Below are 17,239 nucleotides of genomic sequence, written 5' to 3' on the forward strand. Positions count from 1 at the left end.
TGATGAAAGAAATTAAATATGACACAAATAGATGGAGAGATATACCATGTTCTTGGATTGGAAGAATCAACATTGTGAAAATGACTATACTACCCAAAGCAATCTACAGATTCAATGCAATCCCTATCAAACTACCAATGGCTTTTCCACAGAACTAGAACAAAATATTTCACAATTTGTATGGAAACACAAAGGACCCTAAATAGCTGAAGCAATCTTGAAAAAGAAAAGCTGAAGCTGGTGGAATTAGGCTCCCTGACTTCAGACTATACTACAAAGCTACAGTAATCAAGACAGTATGGTACTGGCACAAAAACAGAAATATAGATCAATGGAACAGGATAGAAAGCCCAGAGATAAACCCACGCACCTATGGCCAACTAAGCTATGACAAAGGAGGCAATGATATACAATGGAGAAAAGACAGCCTCTTCAATAAGTGGTGCTGGGAAAACTGGACAGCTACATGTAGAAGAATGAAATGAGAACACTCCCTAACACCATACACAAAAATAAACTCAAAATGGATTAAAGACCTAAATGTAAGGCCAGACAATATAAATCTCTTAGAGGAAAACATAGGCAGAACACTCTATGACACAAATCACAGCAAGATCCTTTTTGACCCAGCTCCTAGAGAAATGAAAATAAAAACAAAAATAAACAAATGGGAGCTAATGAAACTTAAAAGCTTTTGCACAGCAAAGGAAACCACAAACAAGATGAAAAGACAACGCTCAGAGTGCGAGAAAATATTTGCAAACGAAACAATTGACAAAGGATTAATCTCCAAAATTTATATGCAGCTCAATATCAAAAAAACAAAGAATTCAATCCAAAAATGAGCAGAATGTCTACGTAAACATCTCTCCAGAGAAGATCTACAGATTGCCAACAAACACATGAAAGAATGCTCAACATCGTTAATCATTAGAGAAATGCACATCAAAACTATACAATGAGATATTGTCTCATACCAGTCAGAATGGCCATCATCAAAAAATCGACAAACAATAAATGCTGGCTAGGGTATGGAGAGAAGGGAACCCTCTTGCACTGTTGGTGGGAATGTAAATTGATACAGCCACTATGGAGAACAGTATGGAGGTTCCTTAAAAAACTAATAATAGAACTACCATATGACCCAGCAATCCCACTCCTGGGCATATACCCTGAGAAAACCATAATTCAAAAGGAGTCATGTACCACAATGTTGACTGCAGACCTATTTACAATAGCCAGCATATGGAAGTAACCTAAGTGTCCATGGACAGATGAATGGATAAAGAAGATGTGGCACATATATACAATGGAATATTACTCAGCCATAAAAAGAAACGATATTGAGTTATTTGTACTGAGGTGGATGGACCTAGAGTCTGTCCTACAGAGTGAAGTAAGTCAGAAAGAGAAAAACAAATACCGTATGCTAACACATATACATGGAATCTATAAAAAAAAAAAAATGGTTCTGAAGAACCTAGGGGTAGGACAGGAATAATGACACAGACGTAAAGAATGGACTTGAGGACAAGGGGTGGAGGGACAGGTAAGCTGGGATGAAGTGAGCGAGTGGCATGGACATATACACACTACCAAATGTAAAACAGATAGCTAGTGCGAAGCAGCCGCATAACACAGGGAGATCAGCTCGGTACTTTGCGACTGCCTATAGGGGTGGGATAGTGAGGGTGGGAGGGAGATGAAAGAGTGAGGAGATAGGGGGATATATGTATATGTATAGCTGATTCACTTTGTTATAAAGCAGAAACTAACACACCATTGTAAAGCAATTATACTCCAATAAAGATATTAAAAAATAAATACAGATTCCTCAGGCCTACCTTCAGAAATAATGACTCAGTGGGTGTGGGTGGAGCCCTGTACTCTGTCTATAATGCCTAAGTCACACCTTAGGCATTAGAGAACACAAAGGACCCCTGACCATATTCTTCAGGCAATTCTGAAGTGATGTTACCACCTCGAGATTTGTATAGGAAAAGAGTGAGGAGCTGTTCCAACCAAGAAATAAATATCAATACTAATGCCTGCTCAGAGTTCAACAATGAAAACTGATTAGATTAGAGATATGGAAAGTCACCTTAAAGAGTCCTTACTCGCAATCAGATGTGACACAATAGCCAATCAATTTATTCATTTATTTATTTTGAATTTTATTTTATTTTTAATGGAGCAGGTTCTTATTAGTTATCTATTTTATACATATTAGTGTATATATGTCAATCCCAATCTCCCAATTCATCACACAACCCCCCTATCCCACCCCGCTTTCCCCCTTTTGGTGTCCATACGTTTGTTCTCTACATTTGTGTCTCTACTTCTGCCCTGCAAACCGGTTCATCTGTACCGTTTTTCTAGATTCCACATATATGCATTAATATACGATATTTGTTTTTCTCTTTCTGACTTACTTCACTCTGTATGACAGTCTCTAGGTCCATCCACGTCTCTACAAATGACCCAATTTCGTTCCTTTTTATCAGCCAATCAATTTAAAGAAGTAATGTGTTAACCAGAAGAGGTCAGCTACAAAAACATAAGAAAATGGTCCCCCAGTAGCAAAGAGTAGCAGCAACCATCCAGGGAAATTAGGTCTGATTCACTCTTGGGAGCTCCCAGTTCCCAGGGCAGGTTTATTCCTTATGAGGGAATTAGCTGTGAAAGGGTCTGCTAAACTATGCCACCATGCATTTGAAATGAAATAAGTAAATTCCTTTTTCTGTTTCCTGCTATCCAAGAGAAATTTTGATTGTTTTTGGTTTTTATGTAGCTTTCTGTATAGAAAGGTGGTGGTGCTACACAAATTCTACAGAGATATTCTAGCTTGTGTAACACTTTATCCATTTACAATGAGAAACCCTGCAGGCATGCCGGAGTCTTTATGAGTTTCTATGATCTTGATTAATGATGACAATACTCCTGAAAGCTGGGTCTACACTCTGTTATTAACAAAAATAAGGTTTCTAAACTTGCAATCCTGGATCTTCTTTTGATTGACCAACCAACCTTCCATTAGAGAATTATTTGTCAACCTTTTCATCATTACTCCTTTAAGGAGTCTTTTAAAATAATTTTGGAGGTTTTAAAAAATTTTTTAACCTAATTGCTGCCCCATGAAATTTTAATGTCACAGATATACGGTATATGTATTTATATATTATATATCTGCAATTTATGCATAAGGAGTAAAATCTTTTGCTCCTCCTTCCAAGGATCAACTTCTGCCCCCTTGGAGTCAATAATGCCCCAAATGAGAATACATGGTCTTGGGATACTGTAAACTTGCTCTCTGTCTTGCAATGAAACCTCAAGGTTATACAGCAGATTTTTCAAAAATTCCCATATGCTTTCATTTATCTGCACAATTATTTTAAGGGGTATTCTTAGATTGATACTGTGAGAACAATTATGAAATTATATTCATTTCCTTTGTGCAGAATAAACTATTTTCTATACTTACAAATGTGAACTTGAACTTGAATATACTGGCTTACGGTTTAGACAAATAATCTGATCTAAGCTTCTCTCTCTTGCTGAAAGTCATTGCCAAAATGAGAAGCACGTGTTATGTCCTGTTGCTAGTTCTCACAGTTACTGGAACTACACAGAGGTCTTTCTGGACTTCCTGACTTTACTTTGGCATCACTTATATTTATTAAACCTCTCCTTGTCCATTTTTCTGGGACAAGTGTCTACTGATTTCATCTGTGTCCCCAAATACAATATGGCTATTCCATTCTCTCTATTTTATATCTGCTCCTCTTCTTGCCTGGAATGTTATCCTCCTTTCTATCCATCCAAATTCAAGGCACGTTTCTTTCAGTAAGTGTTTCCATCACACAATGGCATCTTTCTTCTCTCTTCCAGCAGCATTTCTTATCTCTAGTACTCATGTGGTATGTATTTATGCACTCCTGATAGGCCTGGAATAGGACCCACAAACACATTGCACCAAACCGAGGATGGAGGCCTTCTCCACTACTTTACCCATGACAGACATCAATAGTCAGTCACCTCAACCCTATTGAACAATGAAGAAGCTCGAGAGACAGACTGTGCTCAGGAATAACTACCTCTTTGGTAAACGAATAGATGAATGCATCTATCTAATGTGGATGCCTCCATGAATGTCACAGCCCATATCCGAGAGCCCAGTGGAAACTTAAATTGAAAAGTCAGAGAAAAATGTAGACCTAGGTGGGAGAGAAGTCTTAGTCATACCTGGCTCACATCTGAGTTCTGAACATGTGTGGATTTCAATTTTTTCTTTTTTGTTGTTAATGTTGAGTAATTTATTCTAGGACTAAAGCCTCAAGTTTTCCTATATCCGAGTTCTTAGAATATTGTTTCTTATAGGTTCCTTGGACATGGAAACATTTGCCAAGAGAACAGAAGACTCAGGTAGACCCCAGTTGCTGCTTTCATATATGTGAAAGACGATGGGCTTTCAGCTCCATGTAAAGTAAAGAAGACATTTCTTACAGTAAATTCTAATCAAGGTCAGAGCACAGAGCATCTTCCTTTGGAGATGTGTCCCATGTCACTAAAGGTGTTGAAGAATTCACCTGAAAGCTTGGAAAGGACTCATTAGAAGGTATTCAAACTTCAAAAGGTGGCAGTGGGGAGACCAGATCGCCATTAAGTTCTTCTCCGGTCCCATGAAACTATAATTCAGATGGTTCATCCCAGGGATGCCTGGATAATTCACTGAAGAGTATCTTACTCAAAAGTATAGGCTATTCTCTGAAGTGCCTGATTTCTTTACCTTGATGAGAACACAAGCTATACTCTCAAACCTTGCCACTTCCTGTGCTCAGTGACAATCAAACAAAGGAGTCATCACATGGGAGAAAAATAGAAAAACAAAACAAGAAGTGTTTTAACATTACTGTTATTACTGCTGCTGCGAAGAAAAACATTTGATTTCTACCCTTGTCTTACTCCAAAAAATTATTAAGATGCTCTTCCCAGGTGTGGGGTAGCTGTTTTGATTACAAGCTGTTTGAATATTACATTTCTTCCCAGACAGCTAGTTTCTGCTGTAGGCAAATTGAGCTGTTTTCATATAAATACAGCCAATGCTTCGACAATGTTTTAACTACCACCTCTAATGGGTACTTGACTGTTTTTTTCCCCCCCACATCAAAATCCTCTGAATGACCTCCCTAATTCAGATAGATCCAGAGGAAGATCAAAAGTTGAAAACCCAAAGTTGAAATGTTTCCTAAAATCTCCCTATTACAATACTTATCATCATATACATTTCGCATTAACATCTTCTGCAAGTAACCTCATGTCTTTTCTGAGTGGAGAAAGTCTCATGAAAATAACTAATATCTGCTGAGCATGTACTGTGTGCTAGTTACATAGTACTTTCTATTCATTATTTACTTTTATCCTCACAACTGGTGAAATGGGGATTATTATTTCCATAATCTCATTAAATGAGAAGAGATCGAGGCTCTGAAAGATCAGATGATGGCCCAAGAAGGTAGAGTTTATAGGTTGTGTAGCTAGGGTTCAAACCCATGCTCATCTGGTTCTGAAGCCTGAACTCTTCACAACAATATTATGCTTTAAGCCAATGATCTCCACACTAAGAAAAATTGTCCTTTTCCCCTGAAACTCTTGAATATCCTGACAGATTCTTAGGAAGTATAAAACCAGTTTCTGATTCACTTGAGCCTAGAACCTAACTCCATTTTACCTATGGAAAAAAATCGTATTTTTAGCATGGTTTTTAGAAATGAATTTTCTAGGAATGTAACTATAAAGTCAGTCAAGTCAAGGGAAGATTATATTTTATTTTGTTCAGAACTTTACCAGGAATCATTCATCACTTTGGTAAACCATGCAATCAACAGCATTGCTCTTCCTAGTATTTGGGTTGTTGCTATGACACACTTGGATCAGTTTGCATTTGTAGCTGTGACAGTCATTATGATTCTAAATGTGTGTGTCTGTGTGTGTGTAAGTCCCAATTTCAAAACAGTAGCTGTAAGAAAAGTGTTGATTATCCTCATTTAGATATTGTCTTGCTTCCCTCAAATCCAAACACATTCATTACAAGTAGATACGCGTTCTAGTATAACTGTATCCAGGCACTGAATAATATTGATTTATTATAAACTGGTTTTCTCTCACTTCTCTTTCATATTTTATTTAGAGCATTACTTTGATTTTATAAAAGTACCCATCAAAGGTGGTTATATTATCTATCAACTTCATAAGAGGATATGAAAGGAGAACATTACAAATATTTTTCTTAAAAGGGGGCTCTAGGTCTAGTAAGGTTGAAATATGGATCAACAAACGGTACTGTTTTAATGTTTGTGTACTTTTTTGTCTGTCAGTCTTCATTTGATTCTCAACAGGCCAGTGATCTGTTATATTCACCTTTGCAGCCCTGATGCCTAGGACAGAACGTCTCAGCTCTAGAGGACCATCCACTCCCTCCACAAACATGTTCTAAGGGCTGCTACGGGTCAGACACAACGGGGACTATGACCATGGACAAGACAAGCAACAAGCAAGCAACCAACAGAAGAAGATACACACAGATGACAGTGAAGGACCAAGAGGAAAATTCAGGTGCCAGAAGGTGAACCATAGTAGGGGTAACTTAGATAGCTCACTAAAGGGAGACTTCTCGGAGAAGTTACCTTTTTATTCTAAGGCTGAAATATGAGAAGGAGCCAGCCATGTAAGAGCCAGCAAGAGCATTCTAGGCAGAGGAAACTGCAAAGACAAAGACCTGAGACTTGGCAGGGCTTAGTGCTACCTCAGGACAGAACACCTGACACGTGACCGGATGTTGGTGAAAGGAAGCAGAACCTGTCACCCCAAAATATACCTTTTTGGCATAAGAGGATGTTACACTGATTATTTTTAACTAACAGCAGACATAGGAGAAGCTCTGACAATCAAGCCGAAGTTACCCTTTTTGTAAGAGAAATTGACATTTATAAGGAAAATCTCCATTTGTAAGGATGTCTCCCTCTATGTACCAGGAAGAAGGAAAAGACTAAACTCTAGAAACTCTTATCTCTTATCGACAGAGAAGACAGACTTAAATCTGCATCGCACCACACTCTTGTTCACTGTGCTTTTCCTGAAAGCCTCCCACAACTGCCTCCCCTTCCCCCAACATCTATTGTCTTTAGCTGGAGATGGTGTTTAAGGTGATGGCTTGGGCCACTGCAGCTTTTCTAGATATCTCCCATGTATACAGGAGGTATACAGTTTATCAAACTTGTTTTTCTCTTGTTAATGTCCTTTATAACAAGTGGGGTGCCAAGAACCTAAAAGGGGAGAGGGGGAATTATTTTTCCTCCCCTGCAGTGGTGATGGAGATGATGGGGGATGAGAATAGTACAAGATGAGTTGACAGAGGCAAGCAAGGACCAAATCCTACTTGGCCTCATAGGTCTTGGTAAAGCATTGGGATTATATTCTAAGAGCAATGTGAGGCTACTGGAGTGCCTTTGGGAAGAAGAGAAATGAGAATTTTAAAAGATGATTCTGGCTGCAATAAGGAGAATGGACTACTGGCGTTCAACAGATACTTGTTTAATAAGTAAGTGCCCAAATACATAGATCCACACATGAATGAATGAATAGATGTATGAATTCAATGATGCAAAAAAAGCCAAGGGCTGCACCCGTGTGCTGGGCTCACACCTCATCTCCTCCCTCTTCTCTTTTGCTGTGTGACCTCCCATTAGTCCCTTCCTGAGCCTTAAGATCCTCAAAGGAGAACACTATGCCTTGAAGATCCCCTCCATTTCTGAAATAATTCAGAAACTCCTGCCTGCCCCGCCCTACTGCCAAGGCTTTCATGCTTCAAGCAGCTGAAAAGAAAAGCTGCTGAATCCCTCTGCTCTGTTTATCATCCTCGGTTTGGCATTTTGTCTGCAGCTGGGGCTCTCTCTATAAGACCACTCAGCATCTATAAGCTGACTAATTTCCATGTTGATTGCAAAGCTGGAAATGTATACACTTGTCATTCTTATTCTTGGCCCAGATGCTTTGTGCCAACAGTAGCTCTGACGATGGGGCACTGACACCACTTGCTAGTTATTGTCTGATGTGCAATTGACATGAGTGGGTTTAGAAGGAGGCACAATTTGATAATCTGACTCCATCTGCAAAGCAATCACGAGTCACATTATGAAGAAAATGCCAGTAAAACTGGGGATGTAACTGTCTTATTTTCAACTTCCCTTACCCTAGCAAAGGCTGTGTGAAGAGATATTGATGTGTGAACCAACTTTTTATTTTTTTAATATAATGAGCATCTCTTAGAGCTCTGAATTTATATAAGTACAGCAAGTGACAGGCTATGAAACAAAATGCTTTCACATATATGATCTCATTTTGCAAATGCATTATATTAGCGTTATTAAGTAATATGTGTTTGATGATAATATTCAAACCACACAGAAACCTATAATATTGAAAGAAAATATTTCTGAAGTACAGGCCGATCTCACACCATAAGGTGTAGTGGCTGAGGTGAGACTATAAATTCAGACTACATGAATTCAGATCCTGTTTCCACCTCTTAGATAATTTTCTGTTCTAACTCTAGACATGTTATTTCAATTCTCTGTACCTCAGTTTTCTCATCTGTATAATGGAAATAACAGTAGTATCTTTGTAACAGAGGTGTGATAGAGATTGCCTTATGAATGTACAATTTAGAATAGTGCCTGGTATGTATAATAGCTCCATCAATATCATCTATTCTTTTTATCCATTTCATTACTCCCCCACTCCAAAGCCAACCACACCTGGTGTGTGTCCTACAGTTCTCAATCTAAACAGTTATCTACTCATGAACATTTTATCTCTATTTTCTTTTATTAAAATAAGACTACAAGCTACAACAGATTTTTAATTTTTTTAATTAAAAAATGCACCATGGAGATTCTTATCTAGATCTGCATCGTTAATAATTGCACAGTCTTTAACATGGATGGGCTAGCGTATATTTAGTGATTCTTCAATTGATGGGCATTTGAGCTGCTTCTGATTTTTTCCCATTACTAATGGTGTGGCAGTAAACTTCCTCGTCATTTTATCTTTGCACATTCCTAAGAGTTTCTCTACAGGACAGATTCTGAGAAGTACAAGATCCTCTCGGTTGTAGCTTTGCAAAAACTCTAAGAGGAAACAGGGTAAGTGAGTGCCATTATCCACAAAAGAGGTGAATTGCAGAAGTTTAGGAATTTCCCTAACTTTTCACAGATAGTACTTATATAGCACATAGTGGAGATGAGGCAAATGCTCAGGTCTTCTGATTCCAAACCCAGCACTCTGTCTTTTGGATGACATATAGTTGGGTAAAGATTGGGGTGGTGTGTATGATAATCTCTGTAGCCTGAAGAGATTTTCATATTAAAAACCTTAATAGATTTATTAACTCCAGCTATAGATGGGCCTGATAGGCCTGACTATAAACTGACCACGCGAAGCCGCCAACCCTGCTTTTCGTCCACGCCCATAGACAGATCCCCAATCCTTAAACGTGGATTAAGGATAATATTTACTGAGAATTTAATGTAGTAAAAGCACTGCACTGAGGATTAAAAGGAAACAAAGTTGAATCAGATACTGTGGAGAGATACTGCCCTGTTTCAGTTCACAGTCTAGTGGGTAAAAGCGATGCGCCTAAGTAATTAAAATACAGGATAGAGTAATTACTTGGAGAAATTGACAGATAACAGCCTTTGAGGGCTTAGTAAAGGAAAGATCAGTTATCATAAAGCACAGCCTACCTACTTTTACCTTCACTCCCTTAAGATCCCTGATACCGTGTCACTCAAGTAAATTAGGTATGGCATTAATCCTATAGCCTCAGTCATCCTTTGAGACCCTGCATACAACCACAGAATAATCATTTACTCATGAATGGACAGCAACCTTGAACTCAGCCGCAAAGTCCTAGCCGCTGTCAGCCATTTGTGAATGTAGGTTATAAGGTAAAAAAACTGTTGAGATTAAGTGGGTAAATGAGATGGTCTATCTTTAAGGTTGGATTTTTTGGTCAACTTTATATCATATTCTGGGAATATTCATCCATGTGAATTGCATGAAATTTTTCTATTCAGTCGTTGTTTTGATATTTTCGAAAAAACAAAAGTAATTCTGGTGCCTGTTTCGCAGGTCATTGTCAAGCAGTAACAAAATCTTTTCACAGAATTTACCAGTCATTATTCTGGGGCTTTTAGAATCTTGGTTTGAATCTACCACAATGAAATGAAATTCATTTTCTCTTTTGGTGTTCGTGGTCATTTAAAATCAACAAATGGACAGATGGAGGGCTCCTGACCACGTTTATACCTCACATGAATTGAATCTCTTTTTTCTATTGGCACAAAACTAAACAGTAAAAGCTTCAGTTATCTTTGCTATAAATCAGTGTTAGTGATTAGGGAGCTGAATGTGTTGGATATCTTAACTCCTAGCAGTTTCAGATACGAACTTTATTGCTGGTGTTCTCTGAAATTCTTCTTTTCCAAAAGACTGATGTTGTTAACATTTATTCAATTTTCCAGAGGCAGACAATCCAGCACAGAAGGCTGCTGCTTTATAATTCCACCTTCTGCTTGATCAGTAATTAAACTATAGAAAAGAAGGAGGTGGAGGAATTATCACCAGTATCTCAGTTAATAACAGCTAACTCTAGAACATCAAAATAAAATGTTTACTGAAAACCCTGCCAGCATCTATGAGTTGGGAAAGAAAAAAAAGATTAATTTGAGTGGTTCAATGTAAATGAATCAGAAACATATGTCTTGGCTTTCTCAACATGGCTGGCAAAATGCATGTAAGTTGTACAGAACCTATAGCACTTGAAAAGGGATTTGACAGACTGAAAATATATCTGTGCTGTCCTATAAGCAATGCAAATAACTCTTAAATTAAACACAGATTCCCCCCCCCACCGTGGGCCAGGAAACCTAAGTGCATAATAATAGCTTGCATTTCCATAGCTCTGTTCTTGCCCCCACCCCACCCTCCACCCCCGCCCCATGAACAATCCTGAAATGCTATGAGCAGTGTATCCATTTTTCCCCTCTGTACTTACAGCAGGATGGTTCTGTGGGACAGAACACACACACACACACACACACACACACACACACACACGATATATCCAGACACACAGGCGCATATATATATGGAGAGAGAGAAAATACACATGGCATTCAGTTAAGTCTAAATTTCAGATTAACAACAAACAACATTTTAGTATAAGTATAACCCATACAATAGTTGGGATCACATTTATAGTAAAAATAGTATTTAAAAATTTTTTTTAGTATAAGCGTGTGCCATGCAATATTTGACATATGCTTACATTAAAAAGAATTTGCTAAAAAAAAAAAAAAAAGAATTTGCTGTTTATCTGTAATTCAAATTTAAAGTTTAACCAGTCATAAAATACCTAAGTCATGGGGATATAATGTAAAGCATGGTGACTAATAATACTTTACTGCACAACTGAAAGCTGCTAAGAGAGTAGATCTTACAGATTCTCACGAGAAAAAACATTTATAACTATGTACGATGACACATATTAACTAGAATTATTGTGGTGATCATTTTGCAATGTATACAAATATTGAATCATTATGTTTTCCACCTAAAACTAATATAATGTTATATGTCAATTATATGTCAATTAAAATTAAATTAACTGGATATTCTGTATTGTTCGCTAAATGTGGCAAGCCTAGTTTTATTGCCTCCCCAAACTAGATAAATGAGACAAGAACTATAGTTTGTGGGTTAGAGAATTTTGCCTTTCTTCAAAGGAAGAAAACATCTAGAATAAGAACCGTCTAGAGGTAGCAGAAACTTCATCAACATTGGTCTCAGAAAGGAAAGGCATACCACTACAATTATATAAGGAACACAATCGTGGCTTTTATAAACATGACCCTACTTGTGCTCTGCTAGAAGCTCCTTCCTATTTTCAGTACTATTATGGGACAAGTAAGTATACTTAGAAGGAGTGTGAAGCATATATTTTATTTGGGGGACTTAATAGGAAGGCAGAGAACATGAGGTTACTGCCCACCTAAATGGGAGAAGAAAAGGGCAGCCTGATACTTGTATGGGCACTAAAGGGAGCATAGTGTCCTAGAGAGGGTTGCAGACTAAGGCTCAATAGTCTTTGTGAGTGTCATTCTATATTTTGTTTACTATTATATTCTCAGTTCTAAGCACTGTGCTTGATGCTGTGGGTACTCAGTAAATATTTGTGGAATACATGAATGAATGGACTTTCCCATTGCTAAAGTCAAAGAATGAAACCAAGTCACATAAAACTCTAATGTTTCAAACCATGCCTAAATTTCTCAAGACGTATCTCTGGGGATATCTTAATAGAAGAAGAAGGTGTCAGAGGCAGGCACACCTCTCCTCCTTCAGCCAGAGCACTTCCTTACCTACTTCTTTCCTGCACTGAGGTTCAAATGAGATTTCATTTAAAAATGATTCAGTGGAAAAAATTAAATAGTTATAAAAATGCATTTAAGATTTAGAAGACATACCTCAGTCCGAAGATCTTTGACTCCACCCACAGCCTTTCTCCAAAACAAAATGTCCACACACGTGCTCCAAGCCAGCAGGAGGTAACTGAGAACACACAGTCCTAAAGGACAGGAGAGTAAAAGCAAACTTGAAAAAAACAAGTTTCTTACTCTCAGTAACAGTAAGTCTTGCCTGGAGTTATAATAATTGTTGGATTACAATACAAAAATGAGGAAGAAAAAAAATCACATGCAATCTCTCCAGCAGTGTGTCATACTGAAAATACGGCATAAATTGATTCAACAAAGACACCAAGGGAATACAAAACCGTAATCAGTTTTTCTGTAGTGTTTATATCTATACTGACAGAAGCCTAATTGCATAATTTATCATTATGATATAAACTGTAGAGATTACAGGTATATGTGGGAATCAGCAGGATGGTGTTACTAGCTTTTGTGTAAATCACAGTTGGCATTTTGTGTTCAATACACAAACCAGTCTCCTTTTTGACCATGTACAACTATATTCCAATTGCCATGCTAAGTGTTTCAATGACCTATGTAATCCATTAAGTGTGATACTTCTGTCCCCACCTCCACCTCCAGGAAATATCTACCTGTCTCTAGTTCATGAGCTCACATGAGGATGTTACTGGCAGGGAGTGGGTGGGGCGTTACTTTGAAAGTGCCCTTGAGCTTTGCTCTGCTCTGAGAAATAGGCTTCCATGACTTCCCATGGAGAAGAAATCCAAATTCTTCAAGGTCCTTGTCTCCAGCCACTCTCCTTTGGCCTTGCCATGTACCCATTACATCACAGCTACATTTGATTACTTGCCAGTCACTGAAAACTTGATCACCTTTTTCTTCCCTGATCCTTTGTTTATTACTCTGAATCCTCCTGTTTTATATACATATTACAATGTCTATATTTGTAATCCATTTCACATTAGGCATGCTTCTAAGAACATAAAAGGACAGCAGACTTCTCATGGTGGGAGAACAGAATAGATACACTTTCCCCTATTTCTCCTGCTAACTACAAAGGAAACTTCTTATATTGTTTATAAAACAAAGGTTAAGAGGAGGTGGCAGCTTAGATAGGGAACTGTGCCCTGAACAATGAGTTACCTTGGTTTTCTTTTTGCCTCATATATCCCAGACTGTGTGCTGTAGAAGCTAATAACGGGGAAGTGCTGATGGGCACAACAACAACAACAAAAGACACAACAAAGTCTACCGCAGGAGAACAAAAGGGGAACACCTCTCCTTCCCTCTGGGGGGTATAACAGGAGGCCTAATGAAGAATCAGGTCTTCACACACCACTACTCGACCTTAGTGTTGGTGGGGGCCACAGAGGAGAAGTAAGGAAGGATCTTACTGATACTTCCAGGGAGATCTCAGTGTAAGCCTAATGGGAAACAGTAAGTCCCAACAATGCCCAGTAATGAGGAACTCCTCACCCTAAAGTGTAAATGGAGGCCAAGGGGGAAACGTAATGAGGTAGAACCCTCCCACACTTCCACTGCCAGATGATGTCAGAAAATGCCAGTTAAAACATAAGACATAAATAAGATCCAAAATGACACAACACAATATCCCAAATGTCTAGGTTTCAATTAAAAATCACTCAACATACGAAGAACCAGGAAGACCTCAAACAGAAAGAAACAGTTAACAGATGCCAACATTGAGATGAAAGAGAGGCTAGACTTTTCTGACAAAGGTTTTATAGCAACCATCATAAAAATACATCACCAAGTAATTAAGAATTTGTTTGAAACAAATAAAGAATAAAGTCTCAACAAAGAAATAGGTATAAAGAAGAACCAAACAGAAAGTGTACAACTTCAAATATAGTGACCAAAAGAAAAAAGTCAATGAATAGGCTCAAAAGAAAATGTAGGGGAAAGTAGGAAGAAGCAGTGAGTTGGAAAAAAAAATAGAAATTACCCATTATGAACAGAGAACAATGTGAACAGAGAGAAAACAGACAAAAAAAAAAAAAAAGAGCCTCAGGGACTTGTATGTCTATTAAAAAAAAAGATTTAATATTCTTGTCATCTGAGTCTCAGGAAGAATTGAAATTACAGTGTTTTCTCTGACTACAATGGAATTAAACCATAAATCAATAACAAAAAGATAACAGAGGCATCTCCAAACGTGGAAACTAAACAACATGATTCCAAATAATCCACAGGTCAAAGGGGAAGTCTCAAAAGAAATTAAAAATATATTGAAATGAGTGAAAATAAAAATATGACATATCAAAGACGATACACAGATGACAAATAAGTATATGAAGAGATACTCCACACCATATGTATGTCATCAGGAAAATGCAAATTACAAAAACAATTATTAGAATGGTCAAAATCCAAAACACTGAATACATCAAATGCTGGTGAGGATGTGGAACAATAGGAACTCTCATTCATTGATGGGAGGAATGCAAATGGTACAGCCACTTTGGAAGACAGTTTTGTGGTTTCTTACACAACTAAACATACTCTTACCTTACAATCCAGTAATCACACTCCTTGGTGTTTACCCAAAGGTGTTGAAAACTTGTGTCCACACAAAAACCTATACACATATGTTTACAGCAGCTTTATAGTCATACCTGCCAGAACTTGAAAGCAGCCAAGATACCCTTCAGTACGTGAACAAATAAACTGTAGTACATGCAGAGAATGGAATACTATTTAGCACCAAAAGGAAATAAATGATTACAACTTGAAAAGACATGGAAGAATCTTAAATGCATATTACTGAGTGAAGGAAACCAATCTGAAAAGGCTACATACTATAAAATAATTTCAACTATATGACATGCTGGAAAAAGGCAAACCATGGAGACAATAAAAGGATCAGTGACTGCCAGGGGTTAAGGGGGAGGGAAGGATGAATAGGTAAAGCACAGAGAATTTTTAGGGCAGCAAAAATGTTATATATGATACTATAATGGTGGATATATGTCATTATACATTTGTCAAAACCCATAGAATGTGCAACACCTAGAGTGAACTGTAATACAAACCATGGATTTTGGGTGATTATGGTATGTCAATGAAGGTTCATCAATTTGAATAAATTTACTACTGTAGTGGGGATGTTGATAATGACAAAGGCTATCTATGCCTTTATGGCAGCAGGGAGTATGTGGTAAATCTCTACCTTCTCCTTAACTTTGCTGTGAATCTTAAACTACTTAAAAATATAAATAAACAAATAAACAAACAAATAAATAAACAAACATACAACATATCAAAATTCATGTGGCACAGCTAACACATTGCTGTGAGGAAAACTTACAGCACTAAACACATACATTAGAAAAGAAAAAAACTCTCACATCAATAAACATAAGGACAGAAACAGATAAAAATGGAAACAAAAATAGAGAAAACTCAAGAGATGAACAGGTGGCTCTTTGAAAAGATCAATAAAATTGACAAACCTCTAGGAAGATTGACAAGCACAATAAGGGAGAAGACATAAATTATTATTATGAGTAATGACATGCACTATTATTACAAACCCTGCAGACATAAAAGATAATAAAGGAATATTATGAAAATTTCTACACACATAAATTTGAAAACAGATGAAATGGACCAATTCCTGGAAGCTACCATAATACACTTAATATGAAGTATTATGAATAGCCTTATAACTATTAAGGAAATGAGGTTTATAATTTTAAAACTCCCAATAAAGTAATCTCCAGGCCCAGATGGTTTCACTGAAAAATTCTATCAAATTATTAAAAAGAAGTAACACTAATTCTATAAAATCTCTTCTAGAATACAGAAGAGGAGGAAACAGTTTTGATTTCCTTTATGAAGAAGTAATACCAATTCTACACAATCTCGTCTAGAATACAGAAGAGGAGGAAACAGTTTCTATTCCTTTATGAGGCTAGTATCACCCTGTCACACAAAGACAGTACAAAGAAAGAAAACAATAGACCACTATCCTTTATGAGTATGATCACAAAAATCCTTAACAAAATACTAGCAAAAGAATTCAACAGGGGTTTCCTGGTGGCGCAGTGGTTGAGAGTCCGCCTGCCGATGCAGGGGACACGGGTTCATGCCCTGGTCCGGGAAGATCCCACATGCCGTGGAGCGGCTGGGCCCGTGAGCCATGGCCGCTGAGCTGCACGTCCGGAGCACAGGCTCCACAACGGGAGAGGCCACAGCAGTGAGGGGTCCGCGTACCGCAAAAAAAAAAAAAAAAAAAAAAAAAAGAATTCAACAATACATAATAAAAATATATATACCATGACCAAGTAGACTTTGTTCCAGAGATGCAAGGCTGGTTCAATATTCAAAAATCTCTTGGTGGTGGTGTAGGAAGATCCTGAACTCACTTCCTCCCATAAACATAACAAATCTACAACTAAATATGGAATAATTCCCTCAGAAAGGGACCCAAAAACTGCATGAACAGAGCCTCCAAAAAAACAGGTAGAAGGACAGCATCAGCACAGGTAGAAGAGGCAGTGATATGGGCTGGCCTAGGAAAAATCCACACCATAGCTGCAGCAATCCACAACTGAGAGGAATCACAAAGGTACAAATATTTTCCCTGAGAAATTAGTGATTTGTGCTCCACTTCAATCACCCTAACCCCTAGATCCTACACAGTAGATTCAAGCCCCCCAAAACAC

At 37.7% G+C, this 17,239-nt stretch overlaps 1 long non-coding RNA gene across 1 annotated transcript in view; it reads right to left on the reverse strand.

Moving 5' to 3' along the window:
• Window positions 1-12,588: 12,588 nt before the first annotated feature.
• Window positions 12,589-17,239, reverse strand: part of LOC307184724 — a 565,756-nt gene continuing 561,105 nt past the window's right edge. Inside the window, exon 6 of the long non-coding RNA XR_013827813.1 lies at window positions 12,589-12,685. This is a non-coding gene — a long non-coding RNA (uncharacterized lncRNA). The remainder of the gene's footprint in view (window positions 12,686-17,239) is intronic.

The sequence above is a fragment of the Stenella coeruleoalba genome (assembly GCF_951394435.1).
Source record: "Stenella coeruleoalba genome assembly, chromosome: 3".
Classification (NCBI taxonomy): domain Eukaryota; kingdom Metazoa; phylum Chordata; class Mammalia; order Artiodactyla; family Delphinidae; genus Stenella; species Stenella coeruleoalba.